We start from the raw sequence: 10,168 nt of genomic DNA on the forward strand, positions 1-10,168 counted from the left end.
TGAAGCAATTTCATTCAACCTGACAAGTAAGTAAGGCCAAGGATGCTGCATTTAAAATTCAGAGATAACTAAATAGAAGAAAAATTATATTTAGACATGATAGGAGCTAGCAACAGGTTCCCTTCCACTCTTACACTGCAGCTTAACAGCCATGATATGATCAAACAAGTTTTCACTTTTGCCTTGTAAATAAAATCAAAGGGCAACAGTCCTTTTTCTCTGACGTCTGTAGTTAATAAAGAAAGAATAAACATTGCCTACTCTTACATGAGACGGGAGAAGAAGAGAACATTTCTTAATCTCTTTCCAAAGAGGATTAATCTACAGCATACTTCCACCCCAAATACTAATGAAACAAAACACTTTTCCTGCAGTTTTCTGGAGGGGGTGTTCTAACTTATCAAAGCCTCCCATGTGAGTGAAGTTCATCAGAGAGCATTACAAAACCCACAGCCTTCAGGTGCAAAACATGGCTGGAGCATTGGCTGCATGGGGACAAGGAGAGCTTCCACCCTGCAGGTGAAACACAAAAGCTCATAACATTTCTTAGGGCTCACACATCTGGGGTACCAAGTGCCTCAAAAGCATCAGTTAATTAGTCCTTACAACAGCTCTATGGAGTAGATAAGCTGTTACTAGTGGAGCTGGTAGGAAGCAGGGAGGCCAAAGCCCCCACTCATTGGAGAGTTTACCACAGGGATGAGTGTGATGGGGCCAAGGGCACGCTGAAGCATTTACTGGTTCCAAATGACCCAGCTAGCATGACTGGAAAAGACAAGGAGCTGGGATAAGGCACCCATGTCCCTCGCTGTGCCTCTAAGCCACTCGTCCACCTGTGGGAAGGGAACAGGATGAGGAAGCTATTTTCAGCCCAAGTATCTGGAGCTTACAAACACGCGCTGAGAATGCAATGCCTTATCAAAACAGGTGAGAGCCAATGCCAGCTGACGTTCCCATTCCTCTGAAGAACTCAGCCACGAGACTGTTTTTTTTAATTATTATTTTTGAACGGAATATTTACATGTCTTACTCTTAATAGGCTCTGGCATTTCTGCAAAGGGACCAAATGTGTGACCTCGCGGTTTTGAAGAGTGATGGGATCAGTCCAGCTGCCCTCGCCTTTGCTCTGGAGAGGCCTCTGTAACAAGGCAGGCAGACCACAGGGAACAGCTTCAGGAGGCACAGGCACAGGTATTTTCTCCAAGGAACCAGGAGGGAAGAAGATGGCTGTGGCAAAAAGGTCAAGGAACAAGAGAAGTTCCTGGGCAAGACCCAGAGAGGAGAAGCGAGGGTGAGCCCAGCCTGCCGAAGGGTTTACGTTCCCTTTGAAGAGAAATATTCAGGCTGTCAGGTAAAACCGAGAATCTAACCTGTGGGAGGACAGAAGATGCTACCTTGAAGAATCTGACTATTACAGGATTAACAGCTACAGTCCCTCCCTCTGAGGACACTGAATGCCAAAATCTGGCCTGAGGGTTTTAGGTGGTGAGGTTTGTCCAGGCGTGTCAGTAGGAACTCTACAACATACAGAGAAGAGCACTGTCCAAACCTGTATTATCTAAACATAGGTGTCTCTAAAATATTAAACATTTCTTTTAGGGGATAAGAAAAAACAGCGAGAAACACAAAGCCAAAATACACACATTTCTTTTGGGAGTAAAACGTGCCCCTCAAACACTTGAATTCTACTGTACAATGTATTTATACCATGTTTAAGAAACATTTGTCAAGCATACAAAAATCCCCAGAAGTTCACTGTCACACAGCTTAATTCCTTATATTCTGCCTACATGCACATATAGGGCCAGTTTGTTAGGGGGTGGAGGTGTGTAGCAAAGCACAATCTAGCGAGACATGACACCATAACGGTGAACAATAAAAGCAAGCGCAGCATATGTGCTGGACATTTGGTGAAAATAACCCAGCCACAGCTCCGACTTCGGTGCATTTTCCTGTGCGGAAGTTGGTAATTCAGTTTCTGCTCTGATTCAGCTCAGCCAACAATTAAGTTGCTCACAACCTCCCCGATCGTTATTTATTGGAGAATTCTGATATTCCAGGAAATATATCTTTACTTTTCAATGCTGTTTTTATATAGAGCCCAAGAAGCTGAAATCTGGGGATTTTCTTCTTTTTCTTCTCTTCATCTTTAAAGTTTTTTTCTCCATCTAGATGCTAGGATTTTCCCTAGCTCTAAGTTCTAAAATTGTAGCAATAATTATATTTCCTATTTTATTACTTGTAATTGCCCCTTTGATCAGAATCCTATGCCATTTAACCACATTTATATGGTCATCCTGCACATGGGTTCTAAACACAGAATGAGTCGTTTTCTAAGGGAAGACTACAGGAGCTGGGTTTCCCTTTACTGCACACACATGGAAACCCATACATTTGGCACCAATTTAGCTTATTATCATTTCATTCTTCCTTTTCATATTTGTTTCATTGTAAAAGCAATATAAAACTCCACATTCACTGGGAAAGACTGCTCATTCTTTAGTACTGGCTTCCTTCATCCAGCCCGTAGCACATCCACCCTGACTCAATCCTGCCTTTGCAAAAGGACACACCAACAAACACATGAAATACCCCACAGCTGGAAGAGCTGAACTGTGGGTCTCTAAGCTTTACTGATCACACACTGCAAGCCTTACCTCAGTGTGAAGCCTAGGAAACTTTTCATGCATAGCCCTTTTGTTCCTCCCACTGTCCAAGAGTTTGCAAAGACACAGACCAGCCTCCCCAGCTGGCAGATTGCCTCCAGGGAGGGCTTTCTCACACAGGCCTGTGCAAGAAGGACAAGACTGGCTGCCTCATCTCTGTCAGCTCTGGCCCTGGCCACCAAGCACACAGTTGTTGGAGCCACATCAAGAAGCCCTCCTTGACCGTGGCTGCCCTTTGTGCACCGCATCTCAACAGCAGAAGAGCACAGTGCCCTCACCCCAGGTAAAACAGAGGACCATTGCCAGGGGCCATATGGCTCTTAATAATGGTAAAACCCTGACAGACTCCAGAGAACTCAGAGCTGCTTTTGATTTAGGCTACGCACCTGAAAGCAGCATTTGTTTCACTCAGCTTCCTCAAAGCGATGATCTCAGGAACCTATATAACCAGCCCAGCTCAAGAATTTGCAGTTCTTCAGAAAAAAGAACATGGACTTTTGAAAGGCCATCCTTAGGGAAGTGTTTTATTTGGAGGTAAAGCCAATGTGAAGCCAAATTCAACACAATCAGAGCAGAAGACTTGCACCTGGAGCAGGGAGACATCACAGAGAAGAGCCAGTGAGGCCACAGCATGTGCCTACCTACACTGCTGCTCCCTGCAGCCCCCAGTGGTGCAGGGATAACAGGAGCAAAGGAAGGGGCTGAGTGTGTGGTTTATCCCAAGTCCTTTTACTTACAGCTTTGCTTGAGAGACTTCATTCTTCTGGTTAAGCATATTTGTTCTATGTGTTTTCATCACATTGCTTTGTCTGCTTAGCCAGTTTAGACAGACATTCACATTCTCCAGTCACAGGAAAAACTGCTGCTGGAAGGGGGTACTGCAGCCAAAAGAACTAAAGGCTTAAAGAAACCCTAACAGCTACTTGACTTGTACTATTTTGTGTACACTCAGGACCAGTAGCAACAGGCAGACTCACCTGGACTCCAAAGCACCACCCTTTCCACAATACTCTTCAGGTGAGCCAGTGGGAACTGCTTATAGGAGGCTCCCTCATGCTGGAAAAGCAGAGCATCTGTGGCTACTTCCCAAGGTTTCTCATCACAGATACCCGTGCACCATCTACAGCCATGAAAAGATGTGTTTACAAACAGGAACAAACTGGCACGCATGGGAACAGGGCATCTTTACACTCCAAAACTTCAAGTCAATTTGGTTCAGTCAAACTTGAAAGGGCAGCAGCTTGGCGCTTGGGGTAATTTCAGTGACTGAAAACTCTTCTCCTTAGCCACTAGTAAATACAATCACAAATTCCTAGAGCTTTTTCTCTGGATACCAATAGGAGACTATGCTGAAAAACATTACAGAGATAGAGATCAGAGGTCTATTTTTGTTTCTATGTCTTGACGACCATGACTTTGATGGGGTAAGTATATTAACATATGATAAATTACTCTTTAATATGTTGTAGTTCTACAATTCTAGAGACAGGTTTGGTGGCTTTGCTCTCAACCACATTCCTGTAAGGAAACACTTGTTCTGCTGGAAAAGGGTAAGAACAAAGCTGTTTGTAAACAAAGCTGGAGAAAGGAGAAATCCATCTCCCACAAAGCTCAGAACTCCCCGAAATAACTTTCTGCAGAGAGCTACCATTACCCGAGGTGAAAAATTTCTTTAAACCCAGCAATCCTGAATTACACAGAAATGCTCAAACAGGGCTGCACAGTACTGATCTGAACTGGTATCACTTTTAATTTCCCACCTGATTGGGTTGAAAAGGTTCATATGTTGGAAAGTGTGGCAGGAGAAACTTACTGAAAATTGCAATCCAGGATCAGATTAAAGAGCAAGGATGATAAAGGGAAAATCTTCTTCATAAATGAGTTTCTTTATCCAGAATAAACTCAAAAGGTCCTGTGAGGGGAGGAAGGATATGTGTTTCATTAGGACAAAGAGAGTAGGGAAAAACTATGCCTGAAAACTCCTTCGTGAAGACAACTCTTACAACACAGCTTCTTTAAGGGCAAGGTATTGAAACCACTTTGGAAAAAGAATACTTTTATCTCCCAAGAAGATTTAACACTGAAGTCCTGCACAGCACCATTACATCCACAAAACACTAACAAGCTCCAAAAGAGAGTCTCTCAGCCCAATTCCCAGTCCATCTTACTGTCATTGCCTGCTTGGGACAGAAATCCCTCCATGATCCGAGAGGCACATGCTCAGCACACCCATTCCTAGAGAAGCTGAAGACAAGACACCTCTTTTACAGCCTATGACAGCCCAGAGCAATGGATACATTATCTTTAGAAGGAAGACAAAGGGTTGAGCAACAGGGATACTGCTTAAGTAACCGAAGTCAAGAACTCTTTTTTTCATGAGCTTTAAAGGCTGAATTTTTCCAGCATTATACTATATTATTTCTGACCTTCTGGAGTTCCTGGGGAGAACTTGTTCTGCATTGCCCTGTGCTGTGAAAAACCCTTTTGCTCTCTATGCCCTGGGTGGAGTAGCTTGTACCCAGTTTCATCAGCAACCTGAGTAGCTCCAGGCTCTGAGCACAAAGGGCAAGGGAATGGCTACTGGGTTTTGTCTCCAGCGTGCAATCATGTACAAACCCAATGTCTAGAGTGACAGCCTCAGAGAAAGCACTGGGGAAGTCTTTCCTTTTCTGGACACATTTTGCTTCAGAAATGGGCCCCAAGATTTGACACTGCACTCTGATGCAGTCCACCCTAAGGAAGGGGATGGCAGGTATCACCTTCTTAGCTCTGGTGTTCTGGGCAAAAAGCAAAGGCTCTGTGAAAGCCAAGACCACACCATGCTTTGTGTTTGTACTTGTCTCCACGGATGCTCTTCTGCTCACCGGCCACGCGTAGAAGAGATGTAGGAGAACTGAAATCCTACATGTCAGTGTACTTGGTGGTTGGACCAGTGGGCTTGTTGGGAATGATTCCTGTGGTTTTGACCCAGAAATAGGAGGTACAAATTCAACAGGGCAGTTAGATCACCATCGTGCAGCGCCTCGCTGCAGCATGGCCCAGCCAGCGCTCGTGCATGGTCAGGATACCATGGAATGGCTGCTGGAAAACAAGATGGCATGTGAGAAATGCAGAACTGAAACCAAGAGTGGGCAACAACCATAAAAACCGAAGTCTCATTAAACACTGGACAGTTGGTAAGTGAGGACCCTCCCACCTGTGTGCTGTGCACCGTGCGGGGCGTGGGCAGGGGTGACACACGTGCTTTGGAAATCAGCAGTTCTTACGCTGCTCACCCAGGAAGTTATTAACTTGCATGTTTGCGGGCAACTGCACGAGCTATTTTTGGTCATGGGACCCTGTGTAAGGAAAGGATTGCAAGGTTTTAATAATCATCTTTAGTTAACTTGGTTACCCACACAACAATGACTTTCTGAGAGGCCAACTGCTGCGAAAAACTTGAGACGGGCTTTACTTCCAGAGGTATTAAACTATGAAAATATCTAACCATAATAGTAAGCAGCTATAAAAAGAGCCCTGTTTATTTCACATGATTTCTTTGTATGCCACAGTGTTATGAGAATACTTCAGCTCAATGACAACATGGTAAATTGGAAAAGATTAACTATTTAAGTCAGCACTTACGCAGTTCATTTTTGCTTGGTGTCGGTGACTTTTCTCCTTTCCCGACCCAAGATTTCACTAGTATCAGCAGGCACAACAACATTCTTATAAATTTAAATATGAAATTAACCTGATACTAAGGTCAACTCATGTAGGGACCACGAGAGGAGAAACCGGTGAATAAATTAAAAAAAACCCCAACCAATAATGCAGACTTCAGTTCTGTGTTGCAGAACATCATGCAGGTAGATCTGGAGATCACATACCCAACCTGAGAAATAATCTGGTATCTCCCATCTCTATAATATTGCAAATTGTATCCAGCAACTTTTCTGCAACAATGGAGTATCACAGAACATCCTACAGAGAAGGTCAAATGTTGTACTACAGGGCTATGATGGTGTTTTACCTCATTCCTGAGAAACGCCATGAGGCCTTATCGAATCCCATTCGCTATTGGGGTACACCAAGAAAAAGGGGGAAAAAACAAAGATTGCATTTGTTTCTGGGAAGACCCACACCGCTCCATGGAGAGGACACTTCCACCCTTGTTAATCCCAGCTTCTTAAAGCAACACTCAGTAAGATAATGAATCCTTTAAATGTTACATCTTGTGTCTTGCATTATTGTGGTGCAGCAACTCTCCACATCAAACAGTCATCAGCACTATTACAAAGTGGGCTTATAAGAGACTGGCTGAAAAGGCGCTGTGTGAAAAGAAGTGGAAAATTAAAGCTGAAGCAGTCGAAGAAAGGGCTTAATTTACTGGCATGTACAGTATGCAAATGAGATTACTCTCAGCTTAACTGCATCATTTATGTCCATAATAACGGCATCATCATTACAGGGCTCAAATTAAATTACACCATAATTAGCATATCAAAGTGATTGGTTAAAGTTTAAAACAAATACCCAATTTTGTTAATGAACAGCTGTAATTGTCATGTACACTTCAATGAAAACTCCCTAAACAAATATATGTTTTAGAACAGAGAAAGATTTTGAAGCAGACAGGTCTGTGGCAGAGGTAAATTGCCTAAAAAAGAATGACACAGACTATTCTATTAATGTTAATATATGCTCATCGTTTTCAGGTAATAAAACATTCTATCAAAACAAGCCTTCGCTTCGTATTTTTTGCCTCTCAAACTCCACCACCACACCGGGAAGTGTCAGCAGGAAGAGATGCCGGCCGTGCCCAGCCTGCCCCACGCAAGCGTGGAGAGGGGGAGGAAGGAGGAGGAAGAAGAAGAGGATGTCTCGCTAACTCTACCCTGTAGACCACGGCTGGAGTAAGCTGATGACATGATAACACATTAGGCTGCCTACAATTCAATTTACTCTAATCTAATCACATCTACGCAGCAGTTCCAGAGGTGGAACTGCACCAGAGAAGTTTTTGCTGTTCTTGTCTCATTAAAATAAATAGGGAGGTGGGACCGGAGGGTTTGTCACTGTCAGCCTGACAGCCCGCGACACATTTCCAAAGATCCATCACTACAAATGTACACAGCAAATATACAGTTAAAACACTCCTCAGGCAGAATGAGCTTTAACAGGGGAGCAAGTCTGCTCTGTGGTATTTTAACACCACAGGTGAGCTCTACCACGCTTGGGGTTGGCAGGAAACATGAGGAGACCAGGCCAAAGAAGCCCAGTGTCACCTCACACACATGGGGCAACATAATCCCTCTACATCCCCCAAAAACGTTCACACTGATATATTTGCTTATGTATTACCCCCATACTATAGGATACAACATGGGGAAGTATATTTTGTGCTAAAATTGGGAATGCACTTTCAAATATACTTAACAAGGAAATTGAATGTCTTATTAAATCCGTATTATCAAAACACTGTTCAAAAATTTAAAGAAAGTAGCTTTTCATTTTATTCATCGAGGAATCCATTAAAGCCTAAGCTCTGAAGTAGTATGTAAATTATGTGCCTTTCAAGGTAGAGCTAGGGCAAATTCACTCCATCAACTAATGATGAACCTCATTATGTGCAGGGAGTATTCATAATGAGGAAACAAGCCACCCGCCATTCCATGTTCTAACATAAATCCCTGTAAAATGTGAATATCTCCACGTCTAATTAAAGGCTACTAATTCCTATCATCCCCTACACAGCCCAAAAAGCAAAAACTAGAAATGTATTTAAAAAGACACCCTTTGATTTTACAAAACACATTTATTTGTGTTTACCATTCATGAGTTGCAATGTATTTTCTTTTTTAGAAAAATAAATCCCAGTATTATAGAATAAAAGTTTGGGGGTACAAAAGTTTATTTACATTATCTGACCTGGTCTTACATTTTAAAAAAAGTTTCTGATTAGCACAGCTCAGGCTGCACAGCTTGAGAGAGAAATAAATAAAAAAGTAGAAAAAAGAAATCTCCAGGAATACGTAAGAAATATTTTAGTGTAAAAAACAAAAGGGGGAGGGAAAAAAAAAAGAAGGAAAGAACAGCTTTGCTATCAAGGTTTGCTCTGGAACTAAGACTTCCTAAAAAAAAATAAATCTGGAGATCCCATAATAACTGGAGAAGGCAGGCAGCAGAGGCAGGAAGAGGGAGAGCCAATTAAGCAACCGAGTACACAACAGGTATTTAAAAGATTTTTTGAATGATACTCAATTTAGGAAGGAGCTGCTTCCCTTCTAAAATCCTGTAAGAATTAGGGATTGAAGACAACACTGCTTAATGCAGGCTGGAAGAAAAGTGCTCTTCCACAGACTTACCTAGATTTGATATTTATACCTACAAGCGCAGCGTCCGCTCCTACGATCAAAACCATATTTCTTATTAAGTTACATAATACCCATCCTATGCATCGCTTTGAATTCATTTGTTCCTGCACTGAATTATGGATTTGCTCTCTGTACTTCCCGGCATAGAAGTGGACAGGTTTGCTGCCTCCCCTGAACAGAAGACGCATCACTGTTTCTTTCTTACTGCTCTGTATTAATATTTTCCTACGTGTTAAAAACAAACCGAGAAGCACAGCAAAACCTGAGAACGTTTCAGTTTGGAGAAGAAAAGCATCCACTGAAGCTGAGCAACATACAGGATTAAAGAAGAATTAAAAAAAAAGAAAAATAATGGCATAAAGGGCTGGTTTATAAGCAAGGTGATAACTCCTCACAGGGCACGGAAGCACTTGGACAGTCGCAGAAAAGGCTGTGGTACCTTCAGATTATGTCAACCGAAAAGTTGAAATCCTCGTGTAAAAATACCCCTCACGTCTCATCCCTAGAAAAGCTTATTTAGGATTCATAGAAATTCATAGCCGCTAAGAGGAATATGTGCACATAAAAATCACAAATGCAAAAAAAAAAAAAAAGAGGAAGAAGAAAAAATAAATATTTAAAAGAATAAAATAAAGCACACAGATTAAACTATTTTAGCAACGCAGTTTTCTAGAAATAGCTGGGCATTTTACGGGGGGAGGGGAGATGGCGTGGGGGGGGGGGAGGATCCGGCTTCTTTAAGTTGCATAAAAATAAAACTACGCTGCGCTGCTCCCCTGCCCGCCCCGCGGCTCCGCCGGGCTGTGCCGGTGGGGTGGCGGTGCTGGGCTGGGTTGGTTTTTTTTTTTTTCTTTATTCCCCCCCCCCTTTCTCTCTCCTTCTCCTTTTAGGTCAACCAGTCATGCACCGGGAAGACAACCCTCCAAAAATAACTTGTCCCTCCCCCGGAGCGCGGAGTTGAACAACCTACCTTTGTTCTGGCGCTGCAGATAAGAAGCGGCTCCGCGGCGGGAGCCGCCGCCGCCGCGGCGCGGGGCGGCCCGGGGGGCTCGGCCGGCGGCACCTGGGGCAGCGCCGGCTGCGCGGCCGCGGAGCTCCCGCCGCGCCCCGTCCCGGTCCGCGGGCACCGCCGGGAGCCGCCCCGCC

The 10,168-nt window shown here is 43.5% G+C and overlaps 1 protein-coding gene across 11 annotated transcripts in view; it reads right to left on the reverse strand.

Moving 5' to 3' along the window:
- Positions 1-10,168, reverse strand: part of FOXP1 (forkhead box P1) — a 345,834-nt gene that overhangs the window by 186,734 nt on the left and 148,932 nt on the right. Inside the window, exon 1 of one of the 11 annotated variants that reach the window (XM_027700821.1) lies at positions 9,993-10,010. The exons of the other annotated variants lie outside the window; for them this stretch is intronic. The gene's annotated coding sequence lies outside the window, so the exon portion shown is untranslated. Of the gene's footprint in view, positions 1-9,992; positions 10,011-10,168 lie in introns of those variants that run through there. 11 annotated transcript variants of the gene reach the window in all.

Source organism: Neopelma chrysocephalum, unplaced genomic scaffold, assembly GCF_003984885.1.
Source record: "Neopelma chrysocephalum unplaced genomic scaffold, ASM398488v2 Primary Assembly neopelma1_147, whole genome shotgun sequence".
In the NCBI taxonomy this organism is placed as follows: domain Eukaryota; kingdom Metazoa; phylum Chordata; class Aves; order Passeriformes; family Pipridae; genus Neopelma; species Neopelma chrysocephalum.